The sequence below is a fragment of the Pseudophryne corroboree genome, chromosome 12, assembly GCF_028390025.1.
Source record: "Pseudophryne corroboree isolate aPseCor3 chromosome 12, aPseCor3.hap2, whole genome shotgun sequence".
Classification (NCBI taxonomy): Eukaryota; Metazoa; Chordata; class Amphibia; order Anura; family Myobatrachidae; genus Pseudophryne; species Pseudophryne corroboree.
Window position 1 is genome coordinate 2,714,083 of NC_086455.1, and position 21,927 is coordinate 2,736,009.

General features: G+C 49.5%; 1 protein-coding gene across 8 annotated transcripts in view; it reads right to left on the reverse strand.

Moving 5' to 3' along the window:
* The window catches only part of DCST1 (DC-STAMP domain containing 1), a 124,836-nt gene that overhangs the window by 71,909 nt on the left and 31,000 nt on the right, over nucleotides 1-21,927 (reverse strand). For 2 of the 8 annotated variants that reach the window (XM_063946657.1, XM_063946656.1), the window contains exons 3-4: nucleotides 17,158-17,259; nucleotides 16,867-17,040 (exon numbers count right to left, since the gene is read on the reverse strand). The exons of the other annotated variants lie outside the window; for them this stretch is intronic. The gene's annotated coding sequence lies outside the window, so the exon portion shown is untranslated. The remainder of the gene's footprint in view (nucleotides 1-16,866; nucleotides 17,041-17,157; nucleotides 17,260-21,927) is intronic. 8 annotated transcript variants of the gene reach the window in all.

Below are 21,927 nucleotides of genomic sequence, written 5' to 3' on the forward strand. Positions count from 1 at the left end.
TTTTCTGAACCGTGTCCAGAATCATTCCTAGGAACAGCAGACGAGTTGTCGGGATTAAATGGGATTTTGGAATATTCAGAATCCACCCGTGTTGTCTTAGCACCTCTTGAGATAGTGCTAAAGCTGTCTCCAGCTGTTCTCTGGACCTTGCCCTTATTAGGAGATCGTCCAAGTATGGGATAACTAATACGCCTTTTCTTCGAAGAAGAATCATCATCTCGGCCATTACCTTGGTAAAGACCCGAGGCGCCGTGGACAATCCGAACGGCAGCGTCTGAAACTGATAGTGACAGTTTTGAACAATGAACCTGAGGTACCCCTGGTGTGCGGGGTAAATCGGAACGTGTAGATACGCATCCTTGATGTCCAAGGATACCATAAAGTCCCCTTCTTCCAGGTTCGCTATCACTGCTCTGAGTGACTCCATCTTGAACTTGAACTTTTTTATGTAGAGGTTCAAGGACTTCAGATTTAGAATAGGCCTTACCGAGCCATCCGGCTTCGGTACCACAAATAGAGTGGAATAATACCCCTTTCCTTGTTGTAATAGGGGTACTTTGACTATCACCTGCTGAGCGTACAGCTTGTGAATGGCTTCCAACACCCTCTCCCTTTCGGAAGAGACGGTTGGTAAGGCAGACTTCAGGAAACGATGAGGAGGATCCGTCTCTAATTCCAACCTGTACCCCTGAGATATTATCTGCAGGATCCAGGGGTCTACCTGCGAGTGAGCCCACTGCGCGCTGTAATTTTTGAGACGGCCCCCCACTGTCCCCGAGTCCGCTTGAGAGGCCCCAGCGTCATGCTGAGGTTTTTGCAGGAGCCGGGGAGGGCTTCTGTTCCTGGGAAGGAGCTGCCTGTTGGTGTCTCTTCCCTCTTCCTCTGCCTCGTGGCAGATACGACAAGCCCTTTGCTCTCTTATTTTTGTAGGAGCGAAAAGGCTGCGGTTGAAAGGTCGGTGCCTTTCTCTGTTGGGGAGTGACTTGAGGTAAAAAAGTGGATTTCCCGGCAGTAGCCGTGGCCACCAAGTCTGATAGACCAACTCCAAATAACTCCTCCCCTTTATACGGCAAAACCTCCATGTGACGTTTTGAATCCGCATCGCCTGTCCACTGTCGTGTCCATAAGGCTCTTCTGGCTGAAATGGACATAGCACTCATCCGAGATGCCAGTGTGCAAATATCCCTCTGTGCATCACGCATATAGATAAATGCATCCTTTATTTGTTCTAACGACAGTAAAACATTGTCCCTATCTAGGGTATCAATATTTTCAATCAGGGATTCTGACCAAACTACTCCAGCACTGCACATCCAGGCAGTTGCTATAGCTGGTCGTAGTATAACACCTGCATGTGTGTATATATTCTTTTGAATAACTTCCATCTTTCTATCTGATGGATCCTTAAGTGCGGCCGTCTCAGGAGAGGGTAACGCCACTTGTTTGGATAAGCGTGTGAGCGCCTTGTCCACCTTAGGGGGTGTTTCCCAGCGCGCCCTAACCTCTGGCGGGAAAGGGTATAATGCCAATAACTTTTTTGAAATTATCAACTTTTTATCAGGAGCAACCCACGCTTCATCACACACGTCATTTAATTCTTCTGATTCAGGAAAAACTGTTTGTAGTTTTTTCACACCATACATAATACCCTGTTTTACGGTATCTGTAGTATCAGCTAAATGTAACGTCTCCTTCATTGCCAAAATCATATAACGTGTGGCCCTACTGGAAAATACGTTTGAATTTCTACCGTCGTCCCTGGAATCAGTGCCCGTGTCTGGGTCTGTGTCGACCGACTGAGGCAAAGGGCGTTTTACAGCCCCTGACGGTGTTTGAGGCGCCTGGACAGGCATTAATTGATTGTCCGGCCGCCTCATGTCCTCAACTGACTGTTTAAGGGAAGATAAACCATCACGTAATTCCACAAATAAAGGCATCCATTCTGGTGTCGACCCCCTGGGGGGTGACATCTGCATATTTGGCAATTGCTCCGCCTCCACACCAATATCGTCCTCATACATGTCGACACCACGTACCGACACACACCGCAAACTCACAGGGAATGCTCTAATGAAGACAGGACCCACTAGCCCTTTTGGGGAGACAGAGGGAGAGTCTGCCAGCACACACCACAAAGCGCTATATATACAAGGGATATCCTTATATTAAGTGCTCCCTTATAGCTGCTTTAATATATATATATATAGCCATTAATGTGCCCCCCCTCTCTGTTTTACCCTGTTTCTGTAGTGCAGTGCAGGGGAGAGACCTGGGAGCCGTTCTGACCAGCGGAGCTGTGACAGAAAATGGCGCCGTGTGCTGAGGAGATAGGCCCCGCCCCTTTTTCGGCGGGTTCTTCTCCCGCTATTTTTCCAGTCAGGCAGGGGTTAAATATCTCCATATAGCCCCTATGGGCTATATGTGAGGTATTTTTAGCCTTGTATAAGGTTTATATTTGCCTCTCAGAGCGCCCCCCCCCAGCGCTCTGCACCCTCAGTGACTGCCCAGTGAAGTGTGCTGAGAGGAAAATGGCGCACAGCTGCAGTGCTGTGCGCTACCTTATGAAGACTGAGGAGTCTTCAGCCGCCGGTTTCCGGACCTCTTCACGCTTCAGCATCTGCAAGGGGGTCGGCGGCGCGGCTCCGGGACCGGACTCCACGGCTGGGCCTGTGTTCGATCCCTCTGGAGCTAATGGTGTCCAGTAGCCAAGCAGCAAATCCACTCTGCATGCAGGTGAGTTTACTACTTTCCCCCTAAGTCCCACGTTGCAGTGATCCTGTTGCCAGCAGGACTCACTGTAAAGAAAAAAACCTAAACTAAACTTTCTCTAAGCAGCTCTTTAGGAGAGCCACCTAGATTGCACCCTTCTCGTTCGGGCACAAAATCTAACTGGAGTCTGGAGGAGGGTCATAGGGGGAGGAGCCAGTGCACACCACCTGACCTAGTAAAGCTTTACTTTTTTGTGCCCTGTCTCCTGCGGAGCCGCTATTCCCCATGGTCCTTTCAGGAACCCCAGCATCCACTTAGGACGATAGAGAAATAAAGGTTGTCCCTGTATAATTATAGCGTTTTGGTGTGTGCTGGCAAACTCTCCCTCTGTCTCTCTAAAGGGCTAGTGGGGTCCTGTCCTCTATCAGAGCATTCCCTGTGTGTGTGCTGTGTGTCGGTACGTGTGTGTCGACATGTATGAGGACGATGTTGGTGAGGAGGCGGAGCAATTGCCTGTAATGGTGATGTCACTCTCTAGGGAGTCGACACCGGAATGGATGGCTTATTTAAGGAATTACGTGATAATGTCAACACGCTGCAAGGTCGGTTGACGACATGAGACGGCCGGCAAACCAATTAGTACCTGTCCAGGCGTCTCAAACACCGTCAGGGGCGTTAAAACGTCTTTTGACCTCAGTCGGTCGACACAGACACAGACACGGACACTGACTCCAGTGTCGACGGTGAAGAAACAAACGTATTTTTCTTTTAGGGCCACACGTTACTTGTTAAGGGCAATGAAGGAGGTGTTACATATTTCTGATACTACAAGTACCACAAAAAAGGGTATTTTGTGGAGTGTGAAAAAACTACCTGTAGTTTTTCCTGAATCAGATAAATTAAATGAAGTGTGTGATGATGCGTGGGTTTCCCCCGATAGAAAATTATTGGCGGTATACCCTTTCCCGCCAGAAGTTAGGGCGCGTTGGGAAACACCCCTTAGGGTGGATAAGGCGCTCACACGCTTATCAAAACAAGTGGCGGTACCGTCTCCAGATAGGGCCGCCCTCAAGGAGCCAGCTGATAGGAGGCTGGAAAATATCCTAAAAAGTATATACACACATACTGGTGTTATACTGCGACCAGCGATCGCCTCAGCCTGGATGTGCAGCGCTGGGGTGGCTTGGTCGGATTCCCTGACTGAAAAATAAGAATTTACTTACCGATAATTCTATTTCTCGGAGTCCGTAGTGGATGCTGGGGTTCCTGAAAGGACCATGGGGAATAGCGGCTCCGCAGGAGACAGGGCACAAAAAAGTAAAGCTTTACTAGGTCAGGTGGTGTGCACTGGCTCCTCCCCCTATGACCCTCCTCCAGACTCCAGTTAGGTACTGTGCCCGGACGAGCATACACAATAAGGGAGGCATTTTGAATCCCGGGTAAGACTCATACCAGCCACACCAATCACACCGTACAACTTGTGATCTAAACCCAGTTAACAGTATGACAACAGAAAGGGCCTCTTAAAGATGGCTCCTTAACAATAACCCGAATTAGTTAACAATAACTATGTACAAGTATTGCAGATAATCCGCACTTGGGATGGGCGCCCAGCATCCACTACGGACTCCGAGAAATAGAATTATCGGTAAGTAAATTCTTATTTTCTCTATCGTCCTAAGTGGATGCTGGGGTTCCTGAAAGGACCATGGGGATTATACCAAAGCTCCCAAACGGGCGGGAGAGTGCGGATGACTCTGCAGCACCGAATGAGAGAACTCCAGGTCCTCCTTTGCCAGGGTATCAAATTTGTAAAATTTTACAAACGTGTTCTCCCCCGACCACGTAGCTGCTCGGCAGAGTTGTAATGCCGAGACCCCTCGGGCAGCCGCCCAAGATGAGCCCACCTTCCTTGTGGAGTGGGCTTTTACAGTTTTAGGCTGTGGCAGGCCTGCCACAGAATGTGCAAGTTGAATTGTGTTACAAATCCAACGAGCAATCGACTGCTTAGAAGCAGGTGCGCCCAACTTGTTGGGTGCATACAATATAAACAGCGAGTCAGATTTTCTGACTCCAGCCGTCCTTGCAATGTATATTTTTAAGGCTCTGACAACGTCCAACAACTTGGAGTCCTCCAAGTCGCTAGTGGCCGCAGGCACCACAATAGGTTGGTTCAGATGAAATGCTGATACCACTTTAGGGAGAAAATGCGGACGAGTCCGCAGTTCTGCCCTATCCGAATGGAAGATTAGATAAGGACTTTTATAAGATAAAGCCGCCAATTCAGATACTCTCCTGGCAGAGGCCAGGGCTAGTAACATAGTCACTTTCAATGTGAGATATTTCAAATCCACCTTTTTCAATGGTTCAAACCAATGGGATTTGAGGAAATCTAAAACTACATTTAGATCCCACGGTGCCACCGGAGGCACCACAGGAGGCTGTATATGCAGTACTCCCTTGACAAAAGTCTGGACCTCAGGGACAGAGGCCAATTCTTTTTGGAAGAATATTGACAGGGCCGAAATTTGAACCTTAATGGATCCCAATTTGAGACCCATAGATAATCCTGATTGCAGGAAATGTAGGAAACGACCCAGTTGGAATTCCTCCGTCGGAACCCTCCGATCCTCGCACCACGCTACATATTTTCGCCAAATGCGGTGATAATGTTTCACGGTGACTTCCTTCCGTGCCTTAATCAAGGTAGGAATGACTTCTTCTGGAATGCCTTTCCCTTTTAGGATCTGGCGTTCAACCGCCATGCCGTCAAACGCAGCCGCGGTAAGTCTTGAAAAAGACAGGGACCCTGCTGTAGCAGGTCCCTTCTCAGAGGTAGAGGCCACGGTTCGTCCGTGAGCATCTCTTGAAGTTCCGGATACCAAGTCCTTCTCGGCCAATCCGGAACCACTAGTATTGTTCTTACTCTTCTTTGCCGTATGATCTTCAATACCTTTGGTATGAGCGGCAGAGGAGGAAACACATACACTGACTGGTACACCCAAGGAGTTACCAGTGCGTCCACAGCTATTGCCTGTGGATCTCTTGACCTGGCGCAATATTTGTCCAGTTTCTTGTTGAGGCGAGACGCCATCATGTCTACAATTGGTCTTTCCCAACGGTCTATTAACATGTTGAAGACTTCTGGATGTAGACCCCACTCTCCCGGATGAAGATCGTGTCTGCTGAGGAAGTCTGCTTCCCAGTTGTCCACGCCCGGGATGAACACTGCTGACAGTGCTATCACGTGATTCTCCGCCCAGCGAAGAATCTTGGCAGCTTCTGCCATTGCACTCCTGCTTCTTGTGCCGCCCTGCCTGTTTACATGGGCGACCGCCGTGATGTTGTCCGACTGAATCAACACCGGCTTTCCTTGCAGGAGAAGTTCCGCCTGGCTTAGAGCATTGTAGATTGCTCTTAGTTCCAGAATGTTTATGTGAAGAGACTTTTCCAGACTCGTCCATACTCCCTGGAAGTTTCTTCCTTGTGTGACTGCTCCCCAGCCTCTCAGGCTGGCGTCCGTGGTCACCAGGATCCAATCCTGAATGCCGAATCTGCGGCCTTCTAATAGGTGAGCCTTCTGCAACCACCACAGAAGTGACACCCTTGTCTTTGGTGACAGGGTTATTCGCAGGTGCATCTGCAGATGCGACCCTGACCATTTGTCCAACAGATCCCTTTGGAATATTCTTGCATGGAATCTGCCGAATGGAATTGCTTCGTAAGAAGCCACCATTTTTCCCAGGACTCTTGTGCATTGATGTACTGACACTTTTCCTGGTTTTAGGAGGTTCCTGACCAGATCGGATAACTCCTTGGCTTTTTCCTCTGGAAGGAAAACCTTTTTCTGAACCGTGTCCAGAATCATTCCTAGGAACAGCAGACGAGTTGTCGGGATTAAATGGGATTTTGGAATATTCAGAATCCACCCGTGTTGTCTTAGCACCTCTTGAGATAGTGCTAAAGCTGTCTCCAGCTGTTCTCTGGACCTTGCCCTTATTAGGAGATCGTCCAAGTATGGGATAACTAATACGCCTTTTCTTCGAAGAAGAATCATCATCTCGGCCATTACCTTGGTAAAGACCCGAGGCGCCGTGGACAATCCGAACGGCAGCGTCTGAAACTGATAGTGACAGTTTTGAACAATGAACCTGAGGTACCCCTGGTGTGCGGGGTAAATCGGAACGTGTAGATACGCATCCTTGATGTCCAAGGATACCATAAAGTCCCCTTCTTCCAGGTTCGCTATCACTGCTCTGAGTGACTCCATCTTGAACTTGAACTTTTTTATGTAGAGGTTCAAGGACTTCAGATTTAGAATAGGCCTTACCGAGCCATCCGGCTTCGGTACCACAAATAGAGTGGAATAATACCCCTTTCCTTGTTGTAATAGGGGTACTTTGACTATCACCTGCTGAGCGTACAGCTTGTGAATGGCTTCCAACACCCTCTCCCTTTCGGAAGAGACGGTTGGTAAGGCAGACTTCAGGAAACGATGAGGAGGATCCGTCTCTAATTCCAACCTGTACCCCTGAGATATTATCTGCAGGATCCAGGGGTCTACCTGCGAGTGAGCCCACTGCGCGCTGTAATTTTTGAGACGGCCCCCCACTGTCCCCGAGTCCGCTTGAGAGGCCCCAGCGTCATGCTGAGGTTTTTGCAGGAGCCGGGGAGGGCTTCTGTTCCTGGGAAGGAGCTGCCTGTTGGTGTCTCTTCCCTCTTCCTCTGCCTCGTGGCAGGTACGACAAGCCCTTTGCTCTCTTATTTTTGTAGGAGCGAAAAGGCTGCGGTTGAAAGGTCGGTGCCTTTCTCTGTTGGGGAGTGACTTGAGGTAAAAAAGTGGATTTCCCGGCAGTAGCCGTGGCCACCAAGTCTGATAGACCAACTCCAAATAACTCCTCCCCTTTATACGGCAAAACCTCCATGTGACGTTTTGAATCCGCATCGCCTGTCCACTGTCGTGTCCATAAGGCTCTTCTGGCTGAAATGGACATAGCACTCACCCGAGATGCCAGTGTGCAAATATCCCTCTGTGCATCACGCATATAGATAAATGCATCCTTTATTTGTTCTAACGACAGTAAAACATTGTCCCTATCTAGGGTATCAATATTTTCAATCAGGGATTCTGACCAAACTACTCCAGCACTGCACATCCAGGCAGTTGCTATAGCTGGTCGTAGTATAACACCTGCATGTGTGTATATATTCTTTTGAATAACTTCCATCTTTCTATCTGATGGATCCTTAAGTGCGGCCGTCTCAGGAGAGGGTAACGCCACTTGTTTGGATAAGCGTGTGAGCGCCTTGTCCACCTTAGGGGGTGTTTCCCAGCGCGCCCTAACCTCTGGCGGGAAAGGGTATAATGCCAATAACTTTTTTGAAATTATCAACTTTTTATCAGGAGCAACCCACGCTTCATCACACACGTCATTTAATTCTTCTGATTCAGGAAAAACTGTTTGTAGTTTTTTCACACCATACATAATACCCTGTTTTACGGTATCTGTAGTATCAGCTAAATGTAACGTCTCCTTCATTGCCAAAATCATATAACGTGTGGCCCTACTGGAAAATACGTTTGAATTTCTACCGTCGTCACTGGAATCAGTGCCCGTGTCTGGGTCTGTGTCGACCGACTGAGGCAAAGGGCGTTTTACAGCCCCTGACGGTGTTTGAGGCGCCTGGACAGGCATTAATTGATTGTCCGGCCGCCTCATGTCCTCAACTGACTGTTTAAGGGAAGATAAACCATCACGTAATTCCACAAATAAAGGCATCCATTCTGGTGTCGACCCCCTGGGGGGTGACATCTGCATATTTGGCAATTGCTCCGCCTCCACACCAATATCGTCCTCATACATGTCGACACCACGTACCGACACACACCGCAAACTCACAGGGAATGCTCTAATGAAGACAGGACCCACTAGCCCTTTTGGGGAGACAGAGGGAGAGTCTGCCAGCACACACCACAAAGCGCTATATATACAAGGGATATCCTTATATTAAGTGCTCCCTTATAGCTGCTTTAATATATATATATATAGCCATTAATGTGCCCCCCCTCTCTGTTTTACCCTGTTTCTGTAGTGCAGTGCAGGGGAGAGACCTGGGAGCCGTTCTGACCAGCGAAGCTGTGACAGAAAATGGCGCCGTGTGCTGAGGAGATAGGCCCCGCCCCTTTTTCGGCGGGTTCTTCTCCCGCTATTTTTCCAGTCAGGCAGGGGTTAAATATCTCCATATAGCCCCTATGGGCTATATGTGAGGTATTTTTAGCCTTGTATAAGGTTTATATTTGCCTCTCAGAGCGCCCCCCCCCAGCGCTCTGCACCCTCAGTGACTGCCCAGTGAAGTGTGCTGAGAGGAAAATGGCGCACAGCTGCAGTGCTGTGCGCTACCTTATGAAGACTGAGGAGTCTTCAGCCGCCGGTTTCCGGACCTCTTCACGCTTCAGCATCTGCAAGGGGGTCGGCGGCGCGGCTCCGGGACCGGACTCCACGGCTGGGCCTGTGTTCGATCCCTCTGGAGCTAATGGTGTCCAGTAGCCAAGCAGCAAATCCACTCTGCATGCAGGTGAGTTTACTACTTTCCCCCTAAGTCCCACGTTGCAGTGATCCTGTTGCCAGCAGGACTCACTGTAAAGAAAAAAACCTAAACTAAACTTTCTCTAAGCAGCTCTTTAGGAGAGCCACCTAGATTGCACCCTTCTCGTTCGGGCACAAAATCTAACTGGAGTCTGGAGGAGGGTCATAGGGGGAGGAGCCAGTGCACACCACCTGACCTAGTAAAGCTTTACTTTTTTGTGCCCTGTCTCCTGCGGAGCCGCTATTCCCCATGGTCCTTTCAGGAACCCCAGCATCCACTTAGGACGATAGAGAAATATTGATACCCTTGACAGGGACAGTATTTTATTGACTATAGAGCATTTAAAGGATGCATTTCTATATATGCGAGATGCACAGAGGGATATTTGCACTCTGGCATCAAGAGTAAGTGCGATGTCCATATCTGCCAGAAGTTGTTTATGGACACGACAGTGGTCAGGTGATGCAGATTCCAAACGGCACATGGAAGTATTGCCGTATAAAGGAGAAAAAGACAACGTCTTTTCAGCCTCAGTCCTTTCGTCCCCATAAGGGCAAGCGGTCAAAAGGCCAGTCATATCTGCCATGGGATAGAGGAAAGGGAAGAAGACTGCAGCAGGCAGCCCATTCCCAGGAACAGAAGCCCTCCACCGCTTCTGCCAAGTCCTCAGCATGACGCTGGGGCCGTACAAGCGGACTCAGGTGCGGTGGGGGGTCGTCTCAAGAGTTTCAGCACGCAGTGGGCTCACTCGCAAGTGGACCCCTGGATCCTACAAGTAGTATCCCAGGGGTACAGATTGGAAGTTCGAGACGTCTCCCCCTCGCAGGTTCCTGAAGTCTGCTTTACCAACGTCTCCCTCCGACAGGGAGGCAGTAGTGGAAACAATTCACAAGCTGTATTCCCAGCAGGTGATAATCAAAGTACCCCTCCTACAACAAGGAAAGGGGTATTATTCCACACTATATTGTGGTACTGAAGCCAGACGGCTCGGTGAGACCTATTCTAAATCTGAAATATTTGAACACTTACATAAAAAGATTCAAATCAAGATGGAGTCACTCAGAGCAGTGATAGCGAACCAGGAAAAAGGGGACTATATGGTGTCCCGGGACAGATGCTTACCTCCATGTCCCAATTTGCCCTTCTCACCAAGGGTACCTCAGGTTCGTGGTACAGAACTGTCACTATCAGTTTCAGACGCTGCCGGTTGGATTGTCCACGGCACCCCAGGTCCTTACCAAGGTAATGGCCGAAATGATGATTCTTCTTCAAAGAAAATGGACGATCTCCTGATAAGGGCAAGGTCCAGAGAACAGTTGGAGGTCGGAGTAGCACTATCTCAAGTAGTTCTACGACAGCACGGGTGGATTCTAAATATTCCAAAACCGCAGCTGTTTCCGACGACACGTCTGCTGTTCCTAGGGATGATTCTGGACACAGTCCAGAAAAAGGTGTTTCTCCCGGAGAAGAAAGCCAGGGAGTTATCCGAGCTAGTCAGGAACCTCCTAAAACCAGGAAAAGTGTCAGTGCATCATTGCACAAGGGTCCTGGGAAAAATGGTGGCTTCTTACGAAGCGATTCCATTCGGCAGATTTCACGCAAGAACTTTTCAGTGGGATCTGCTGGACAAATGGTCCGGATCGCATCTGCAGATGCATCAGCGGATAACCTTATCGCCACGGACAAGGATGTCTCTTCTGTGGTGGTTGCAGAGTGCTCATCTGTTAGAGGGCCGCAGATTCGGCATACAGGACTGGGTCCTGGTGACCACGGATGCCAGTCTGAGAGGCTGGGGAGCGGTCACACAGGGAAGAAACTTCCAGGGAGTATGGTCAAGCCTGGAGATGTCTCTTCACATAAATATACTGGAGCTAAGAGCGATTTACAATGCTCTAAGCCTGGCAAAACCCCTGCTTCAGGGTCAGCCGGTGTTGATCCAGTCGGACAACATCACGGCAGTCGCCCACGTAAACAGACAGGGCGGCACAAGAAGCAGGAGAGCAATGGCAGAAGCTGCAAGGATTCTTCGCTGGGCGGAAGATCATGTGATAGCACTGTCAGCAGTATTCATTCCGGGAGTGGACAACTGGGAAGCAGACTTCCTCAGCAGACACGATCTACACCCGGGAGAGTGGGGACTTCATCCAGAAGTCTTCCACATGATTGTGAACCGTTGGGAAAAACCAAAGGTGGATATGATGGCGTCTCGCCTCAACAAAAAACTGGACAGGTATTGCGCCAGGTCAAGAGACCCTCAGGCAATAGCTGTGGACGCTCTGGTAACACCGTGGGTGTTCCAGTCAGTGTATGTGTTCCTCCTCTGCCTCTCATACCAAAAGTACTGAGAATTATACGGCAAAGGGGAGTAAGAACGATACTCGTGGCTCCGGATTGGCCAAGAAGAACTTGGTACCCGGAACTTCAGGAGATGCTCACGGAAGATCCGTGGCCTCTACCTCTAAGACGGGACCTGCTTCAGCAGGGACCGTGTCTATTCCAAGACTTACCGCGGCTGCGTTTGACGGCATGGCGGTTGAACGCCGAATTCTAAGGGAAAAAGGCATTCCGGAAGAGGTCATTCCTACACTGGTCAAAGCCAGGAAGGAGGTGACTGCACAACATTATCACCGCATTTGGAGAAAATATGTTGCGTGGTGTGAGGCCAGGAAGGCCCCCACGGAGGAATTTCAATTGGGTCGATTCCTACATTTCCTGCAAACAGGATTGTCTATGGGCCTCAAATTGGGGTCCATTAAGGTTCAAATTTCGGCCCTGTCGATTTTCTTCCAGAAAGAATTGGCTTCAGTTCCTGAAGTCCAGACTTTTGTAAAAGGAGTACTACATATACAGCCCCCGGTTGTGCCCCCAGTGGCTCCGTGGGACCTTAATGTAGTTTTGGATTTTCTCAAATCCCATTGGTTTGAGCCACTCAAATCGGTGGATTTGAAATATCTTACATGGAAAGTAGCCATGTTACTGGCCCTGGCTTCAGCCAGGAGAGTGTCAGAATTGGCGGCTTTATCGTATAGAAGCCCATATCTGATTTTCCATTCGGACAGGGCAGAACTGCGGACGCGTCCTCAGTTTCTGCCTAAGGTGGTGTCAGCGTTTCACCTGAACCAGCCTATTGTGGTGCCTGCGGCTACTAGCGATTTGGAGGATTCCAAGTTGCTGGACGTTGTCAGGGCATTGAAAATATATATATTTCAAGGACGGCTGGAGTCAGAAAATCTGACTCGCTGTTTATACTGTATGCACCCAACAAGCTGGGTGCTCCTGCTTCTAAGCAGACGATTGCTCGTTGGATTTGTAGCACAATTCAACTTGCACATTCTGTGGCAGGCCTGCCACAGTCTAAATCTGTCAAGGCCCATTCCTCAAGGAAGGTGGGCTCATCCTGGGCGGCTGCCCGAGGGGTCTCGGCATTACAACTCTGCCGAGCAGCTACGTGGTCGGGGGAGAACACGTTTGTAAAATTCTACAAATTTGATACCCTGGCTAAAGAGGACCTGGAGTTCTCTCATTCGGTGCTGCAGAGTCATCCGCACTCTCCCGCCCGTTTGGGAGCTTTGGTATAATCCCCATGGTCCTGACGGAGTCCCCAGCATCCACTAGGACGTCAGAGAAAATAAGATTTTACTTACCGATAAATCTATTTCTCGTAGTCCGTAGTGGATGCTGGGCGCCCATCCCAAGTGCGGATTGTCTGCAATACTTGTACATAGTTATTGTTACAAAAAAATCGGGTTGTTATTGTTGTGAGCCGTCTGTTCAGAGGCTCCTACGTTTGTCATACTGTTAACTGGGTTCAGATCACAAGTTGTACGGTGTGATTGGTGTGGCTGGTATGAGTCTTACCCGGGATTCAAAATCCTTCCTTATTGTGTACGCTCGTCCGGGCACAGTATCCTAACTGAGGCTTGGAGGAGGGTCATAGGGGGAGGAGCCAGTGCACACCACCTGATCCTAAAGCTTTATTTTTGTGCCCTGTCTCCTGCGGAGCCGCTAATCCCCATGGTCCTGACGGAGTCCCCAGCATCCACTACGGACTACGAGAAATAGATTTATCGGTAAGTAAAATCTTATTTTTTCTCCTTCATCCACTAGAGGCCACTGGAGTGTAGTTACAATGGGGACGTCCCAGAGCTCCCAAAAACGGGTGGGAAAGCGCTGAGAGTCCTGTAAAAACTGCTCGGCCAAACAGTGATGCAGAGGCCGTAAAAGTGTCAAACTTGTAGAATTTGACAAAACGAATGTCGGTTTGACCAAGTAGCCGCCCGACAAAATATTCATGGAGACCCCGCGGGCAGCTGCCCACGAAGGTCTTACAATGCGCGTAAAGTGCGCTGAAATGGAAACGGAGGCTCCCTAGTAACCGCCAAGAAGACTGTCTGATGGTCAGATGTATCCAACTGCCCAGCGTATGCTGGGACTCCGGCTATTTAGTACGGGAGCATCGTACAGAACAAAGAAGAAAAACACTTCATCGATCAGCCTGAGACCTCTGTAGAGAGAGTCAGCGAGCCCTGACAACATTCAGAGAGGACTAAAAAACACTAGTGTCAGATTTATATGAAAAATGGACATCCCCTCTGGAAGAAACGACCGCTGAGGCCGAAGCACAGCCAGGGGAGTTGCCAATAGAGTACTCCCTGAAAAAGAGGCCGAACTTACGGCCGCTAGGCTAATCTCATTTGGAAGAAAAGCGAAAAAGGCAGAGACCTAAAATTCCGGTCAGTGTGTTTGAAGCGCAGCGGAGCAAAATCTCCCAGAGAAACCAAAGATGAATGGTAACTGGAAGAAGGGGGAAAAACCCCTTTTGTCCTTATTATGTCCCATAAAGATCTCTAAAAGCGGCAAAAGCGAGAAGAGGTAACAGACTTCTGAAATCGGGGCCCAGTAGGCCTAACAGAACTAGGGAACTCCTCCCTTCTGAGGTCTCGTGAACAGTCACACGGGTAAACGAAACCAGTGTAAGATTGAACAAAGAAAAAGGACCCTGTTGAAGTAGACAGTCCAGTCGAGGTAGGAGCCAAGGCTCCTCTACTGACAACAGGCGTATCTGTATCTTCAAGTCCTGCGTGGCCCAACCAGCGCCACCGAAAGGACTAGCACACATAATTCCCTCCTGTGTTACCGAACATGAGGTAGAAATAGAAAAGGAGGCAGGATAGAATAACCAGAAAACTCCCCTGAGCCCTGAGGGCACCCTCGGCTACTGCCACCAGAGCTCACGTCCGAGAGTAATAAAGGGTTAAATAGTCAGTCAGAACGCCCTGAGGTTGATCCGAAATCTCCGCCCACAGCGGACCAGCTGACAAAACTCCGGGGAATGTTCCCTCACCCGGGAATGTTCCCTCACCTGGAAAGAAGATTGTTGTCCCCCGCTCAGAGGGGAATGGAGGCGACCACACATTGCGTCGCAACTTGACTGAAGGAATAGAGTATCTGGTGCCGAGGAAGGAAAAATCCTCTGACCGACCGTGTTGAGAAACGTCTATGCGGAGCATAAATTGGATCTGTGTCGAATCAAAAGCTCCTGGATCCTCCGGATATTCAGAAGCCACCTAATGTACAGAGTGGGATAGTAGCAGTAAATTGTCCCATTAGGGAACCAACGTCACCCACTGCCCTTGAAAAAGAGTTATTCTGTGATCTTCCTAAACTCTGTGGGAGCGGAAGAGAGACCGAGAGGGAAGGACTGACAGTGAAAATGAGAATCCTGTAATGCGAATCTGAGAAAAACCTGTCCAACGGAAATCAGTAAACAGGCATCTCTGAAGACAAGGGACACGTAAAACTCCCTTTCTTGTTCAAACTGACAATCACAGACTAAAAGGATTGTAAGGCCAGAATAGGCCTGTCCAAGCCACTTGGCTTCGTCCTAATTCAAATGATATGTGAAAAACAGGGATCAATACCCTTTGCGGGTAGAACCTATGGAGCGCAGCCTGCAGTATGACTCTCTTGTCATCATAAATCGGCCGACCCATGCCGAGGGACTCCTGAGACGGTTGTAACCGCCCAAGCCTTCTCCCATCGACCTGCGCCTACCCTGGGACCCTCCAGGTGGTAGGAAAGTCCGTGTAATGGGTGTATATGTGATAGCCGGGGAGGGGCCGTCCCATCAGTGATTTTAAAAAAAGCATTGCACACCAGGCCATGTCATCACATAAGCAAGCAGTTTATTCACAGTTCAGACAGGGTTATCACGACAGTAACATTTAACTCCTTGTTCTCCTCTCCAGCGCAATATTCATATGGGTTACATCAAGTTACATCTCCTTTCATTTGCTTCACGGGCAATAACAGCATTTACAGTGATGTGACATCATTACAGTACAGTACATACCAGCGCAGTCTCTGGGAATCAGTAGTGCGGCTTTCGCAAACTGAAATTCATTTTAGTGTGCTCTCCCCCATTCGCTAGGGGCTCTATCTAAACGGGATCTCATGTACACGTTACTGGGGGCCTTCCGCCAAACGTGGTTCCTTCCACTCACCCAGCTCGTCCTATCCCGCAGACTCACACCTCCCGTCCTGCTTCTTGGGTACCCCTGAAGGTCCTTTGTTCCTGGTTCCTTCCACTGTACTCTGCATACTGTGCCTCTCACACTGCACTCTCCATCTCTCACTGAAGCTGCTGGCTCTCCCTCTCTTCATAGCAACACCCACACGCTGCTCTTCTTTCCATCATGCCAGGGACTGTGGAGTGCCATTCTTGTTCCACAGTCCCCAGCCTGCGTTTCTCCTGGACACTTAGCCTGTGCCTTCCATCCTCAGTCCTCAGCTCACACCGAACTGTCCTGTGCTTTGTTCCTTTTGCTCAAATCCCCCTGCACTTCCTGTCCTAAACCCCTACATGTGGCAGGGTCTGCTAGAACTGGTGTTGGGGCCATAAAACTCCCCCACTCACTGATAAGAATTAAATGGCTTTTGGAACTTTCCAATATCTCTTGTCTCCTAACATTCCAGTATGCCACATATAGGATGACATAAAATCAGACTGGACCAAGGATGTTGAACCTCTGCTTCAGCCTCTTTACCCTGAAAACCCCTGGCGGCGAAGATATCACCTGTCGAAAGCCTGAAAGGGCACGGAAAAATCTAAGGAAAGACCAGTAAAGGTCTGTCTTGGAGCTGGGGCAGCAGTAGGAGAAAGCAAAGTGGACTTACCTCCAATGGTTCAAGAAAGCCTGCAGAAAGTTCCTTCCCCAGAACCATCTGCCCCGTAGGATTTCATGTTCACCTGTCACTGTCGCAGCCCCAGAGGTCGTCGGGTTAAGACAGCCGAGCGAAGATGCAGGGTCCGAGTCTGCAGACGTGGAGGCCTCCAAAGAACATAAAGCAGAATCGTGATTCTGACCTGTACGAACGCCCAACCTACCTGCTCCGGACGCGGTAGAACCGCGCTGCCGCCTATGTCGATGGATCCCTGAGCAAGGTTGCCTCAGGAAAACGGCAGCTTGTTGGGCCGGCGATACATCGAGGGGTATACCCTGGAGAGGTTCTGATACCATCTCCTGCCGTCTGCGGGGAAAGGATAGGAAAACAAACATTGTTTGATACCTGAAATTGTGTATTCGGGCGTCTGCCGGCCGTCTACCGGAGCCTGGCCAGCTTATCCGAAACTGGACCAGTCGCTGTCATTTCGTCATCGGCGTGGACCCCTGATGGACTTGACGTGTCCTCCTCCTCTACCTGCAGTATCAGATGAACTGCTGTATAATGCACCTGGATATTCTGAGACACAGGTTCAGATCCACAGAAAACAGACATCAGTAATGCATGGAATGTTAGCAAGGTTGCTTTTGGAAAGGTGAAATGACGTACAAGGTCTCTGGGTAACAGTGACATTACCTGCATAATCTGAGCTGTTCAAACAGGAGTGTCCTGCAGGTGCGTGGAGGGCTAAGCAGATGGCTCCACCGCATACTTCACACCTAAGAGGGAATTTTTTGACTATCCCAGGTGAGACAAACGAAAGGAGAAAAGGTGGGTTAAATAAACAGAGCCCTACGTAAGGTCTGCACTATAATGTGTAGTGACCGACACGATTAAAATAAACTTTCTGGAGCAGCGGAGACCTGAACCAGTAGCGCTGCGCTGTGGGACAAGCTATAGGAGCTCTCCTTAAAGTTTTGTCTGGATTCAAACCCCTGTTCAGATACCCGCTACTAGCGTACTGAGCCGCAGCGCCATTTGTCTGATGCCACACACATTCCCCAATTATAAATAGCATTAGTAACTAGTGACACCAAGGAATAATAAAGGGAAGGCAACACCCCGCCCCGTATTTAGTGTACCGCTAATTAAGGTGCACCAGATGTTTCTCGGAGGTTCCGCTGGCTTTTCAAAATGGTGACCAGACTGCGAGAAAAGATGGGGGAAAATGTTATGTGGCAAGGTGGGGTATTCTGTTTTTAGAAAACATTGCGGAAGTGTTTTCTGGTATTATATGGATATATCTATATACATACCCACACGCACTGAAATATATATATATATATATATATGCTAGTTTTGCATTTTCAGCCTTGTTCATGCCTGCCTTGAAGACGGTGCTTGTAGCACCGAAACGTCGGCCTTGCTAAGGCATTCTGTAACTTCCTAACATGCTCCAGTAAAAAAAACTTTCTATTTTGACACTGAGTGCCGCAGTCTCCATGTCTACTATATATATATATATATATATATATATATACACAAACATAACTATATATGTATATATACACACACACACACCACTGAAACCCACCGGGTAGATAAATACTGTCTATGTGAACCCAATGGGGTAGATAAATACTGTGTATTTGTAGGTAAATAAATACTGCACAGTATATTTTTAAATTATTAATGAGCTGAGTCCCAGCTACTATCATAGAGCAGGTGCATGTAGGAAATGCCGGGCAGAGGACTCTACTGCAGGAGGAATGTATCTATATTTCAGCAGCATGAAGTATGGAAAAGCTAAAAACCCCAGAGACAGGGTCTGTTGCCTAGCGACAGTGAGACCTGGGAGCCCGCTGAGTAAAGTGGTTATAAGCCTTTACTCACCCCTCCTACCTGCAAAGAAATCCTCCCTGCACAGCCAGGAGAGGAATGAGCCTTCAGTGTGAGACCCCACACACACTGGAGCGGCGTGCTGCATCGGCGCGGGGAGCGGAGAGAGCCCGCCGTACAGAGCGGGAGTTAGCTCCGCCCCCCCTGCCTCGGCGCGCAAATGTATCACCCGGCCGCCTTGCTGCGGTCGGAGTAAATGTAACCCCCGGCCGCCTGTTTGCTGCTGCCGGGGAGCGCCCGTACATTGTAATATATGCTGCGGCCGGGGAGCGGTGTGTAACCCCCCCGGCCGTCTGTATGCAGCTAAGTCTGAGCCCGCCGGACGGAGCGGGACTTAGCTCCGCCCCTCTGCTCCGGCGCCACTTTTAAATCTAAAAATCAGCTATGTCTTACCCGGCTGCGGTCGGGTAGTGTAATGTATCACCCGGCTGCCTTCTGCTGCAGCCGGGGATTGAAGAGCGCTGAGCCCGCTTACAGAGCGGGCTGAAGCTCCGCCCCCCCCATAATGGCGCCAAGATTACACTTTTTGATACGGACAAAGACATGGATTTATATTGAGCAATACACAGATGAAAATAAATGGATTGCACTTCCAGTAATATACATTAGGTCTCTCTCTATCACAGAGCGAGGGACTAACTGCTCCATGGCCCTCATTCCGAGTTGATCGGTCGCAAGGCGAATTTAGCAGAGTTACACACGCTAAGCCTACGCCTACTGGGAGTGTATCTTAGCATCCTAAAATTGCGACCGATGTATTCGCATTATTGCGATCACAAACTACTTAGCAGTTTTAGAGTAGCTCCACACTTACTCTGCCTGTGCGATCAGTTCAGTGCTTGTCGTTCCTGGATTGACGTCAGAAACACACCCAGCGTTCGCTCAGACACTCCCCCGTTTCTCCGGCCACTCCTGCGTTTTTTCCGGAAACGGTAGCGTTTTCATCCACACGCCCCTAAAACGCCGTGTTTCCGCCCAGTAACACCCATTTCCTGTCAATCACACTACGATCGCCGGAGCGAAGAAAAAGCCATGAGTAAAAATCCTATCTTCATAGCAAAGTTACTTGGCGCAGTCGCAGTGCGACTATTGCGCATGCGCACTAAGCGAAATTTCACTGCGATGCGATGAAAAATAACGAGCGATCAACTCGGAATGAGGGCCAATGTCTGTACTCACTGCAGTTTGTAAATCATGCAGGACACAACACAGTAAAAAACCATCACATTTAAGTGTAAAATCACACATCAGTCTGGAGGGGGGGAGATTGTACTCACCGTCCTTTTGATGGAGTGGCCCCGACACGCGCCGCACGCAGCGGTGTCCGGTCGGAATCTTCTATGATGGAGTGGTCCCGACACACGCCGCACGCAGCGGTGTCCGACCATTTTTGATACTCACCGCTGCCATGCTGCCGGAATCTTCTGCTGGATGGAGTGGTCCCGACACGCGCCGCACGCAGCGGTGTCCGCCAACTCAGGAGAGCTCAGTGTCTCCCTCAGCCGGGGCCCATCCCAAGCTGCACGCAGCTGCGATGGGACCCCGCCGGCAGCTCCCACGGTGCAGACTGGCAGTGGCAGAGCTGCCAGTCTGTGTTAGAAAAATAAAATAATAAAGAAAAAATAAAAATTTCTTCAGCTAAACCCAAGTGAACCAGCTCCCTCGGGCACTAAACTAAGACTGGCTTGGAGGGGAGATAGTAGGGGAGGAGCTAGCCACAGTGTGAGAATTTTTAAAGTGCCAGCTCCCAATACCACCTACTATCTCCCCATTGTAACTACACTCCAGTGGCCCCTAGTGGATGAAGGAGAAACTGATAGTGACAGTTCTGTACCACAAACCTGAGGTACCCTTGGTGAGAAGGGCAAATTGGGACATGGAGGTAAGCATCCTTGATGTCCAGAGACACCATATAGTCCCCTTCTTCCAGGTACGCTATCACTGCTCTGAGTGACTCCATCTTGAATTTGAACCTTTGTATGTAAGTGTTCAAGGATTTCAGATTTAAAATAGGTCTCACCGAGCCGTCCGGCTTCGGTACCACAAACAGCGTGGAATAATACCCCTTTCCCTGTTGTAGGAGGGGTACCTTGATTATCACCTGCTGGGAATACAGCTTGTGAATGGCTTCCAATACCGCCTCCCTGTCGGAGGGAGACGTTGGTAAAGCAGACTTCAGGAACCGGCGAGGGGGAGACGTCTCGAATTCCAATTTGTACCCCTGAGATACTACCTGCAGGATCCAGGGGTCCACTTGCGAGTGAGCCCACTGCGCGCTGAAATTCTTGAGACGACCCCCCACCGTACCTGAGTCCGCTTGTAAGGCCCCAGCGTCATGCTGAGGACTTGGCAGAAGCGGGGGAGGGCTTCTGTTCCTGGGAAGAGGCTGCCTACTGCAGTCTTTTTCCCCTTCCTCTGCCCCGGGGCAGATATGAGTGGCCTTTTGCCCGCTTGCCCTTATGGGGACGAAAGGACTGAGCCTGAAAAGACGGTGTCTTTTTCTGCTGAGAGGTGACCTGGGGTAAAAAGGTGGATTTCCCAGCCGTTGCCGTGGCCACCAGGTCCGATAGACCGACCCCAAATAACTCCTCCCCTTTATACGGCAATACTTCCATATGCCGTTTGGAATCCGCATCACCTGACCACTGTCGCGTCCATAACCCTCTTCTGGCAGAAATGGACAGCGCACTTACTCTTGATGCCAGAGTGCAAATATCGCTCTGTGCATCTCGCATATATAGAAATGCATCCTTTAAATGCTCTATAGTCAATAATATACTGTCCCTGTCCAGGGTATCAATATTTTCAGTCAGGGAATCCAACCAAGCCACCCCAGCACTGCACATCCAGGCTGAGGCGATTGCTGGTCGCAGTATAACACCAGTATGTGTGTATATACTTTTTAGGATATTTTCCAGCTTCCTATCAGCTGGCTCCTTGAGGGCGGCCGTATCAGGAGACGGTAACGCCACTTGTTTTGATAAGCGTGTGAGCGCCTTATCTACCCTAGGGGGTGTTTCCCAACGCGCCCTAACCTCTGGCGGGAAAGGGTATAATGCCAATAATTTTTTAGAAATTAGCAGTTTTTTATCGGGGGAAACCCACGCTTCATCACACACCTCATTTAATTCCTCTGATTCAGGAAAAACTACGGGTAGTTTTTTCACACCCCACATAATACCCTTTTTTGTGGTACTTGTAGTATCAGAAATGTTCAAAACCTCCTTCATTGCCGTGATCATGTAACGTGTGGCCCTACTGGAAAACACGTTTGTTTCCTCACCGTCGACACTGGAGTCAGTGTCCGTGTCTGGGTCTGTGTCGACCATCTGAGGCAACGGGCGCTTTAGAGCCCCTGACGGTGTTTGAGACGCCTGGACAGGTAATAACTGATTTGCCGGCTGTCTCATGTCGTCAACAGTCTTTTGTAAAGTGCTGACGCTATCACGTAATTCCTTCCATAAGACCATCCAGTCAGGTGTCGACTCCCTAGGGGGTGACATCACTATTACAGGCAATTGCTCCGCCTCCATACCATTTTCCTCCTCATACATGTCGACACAACGT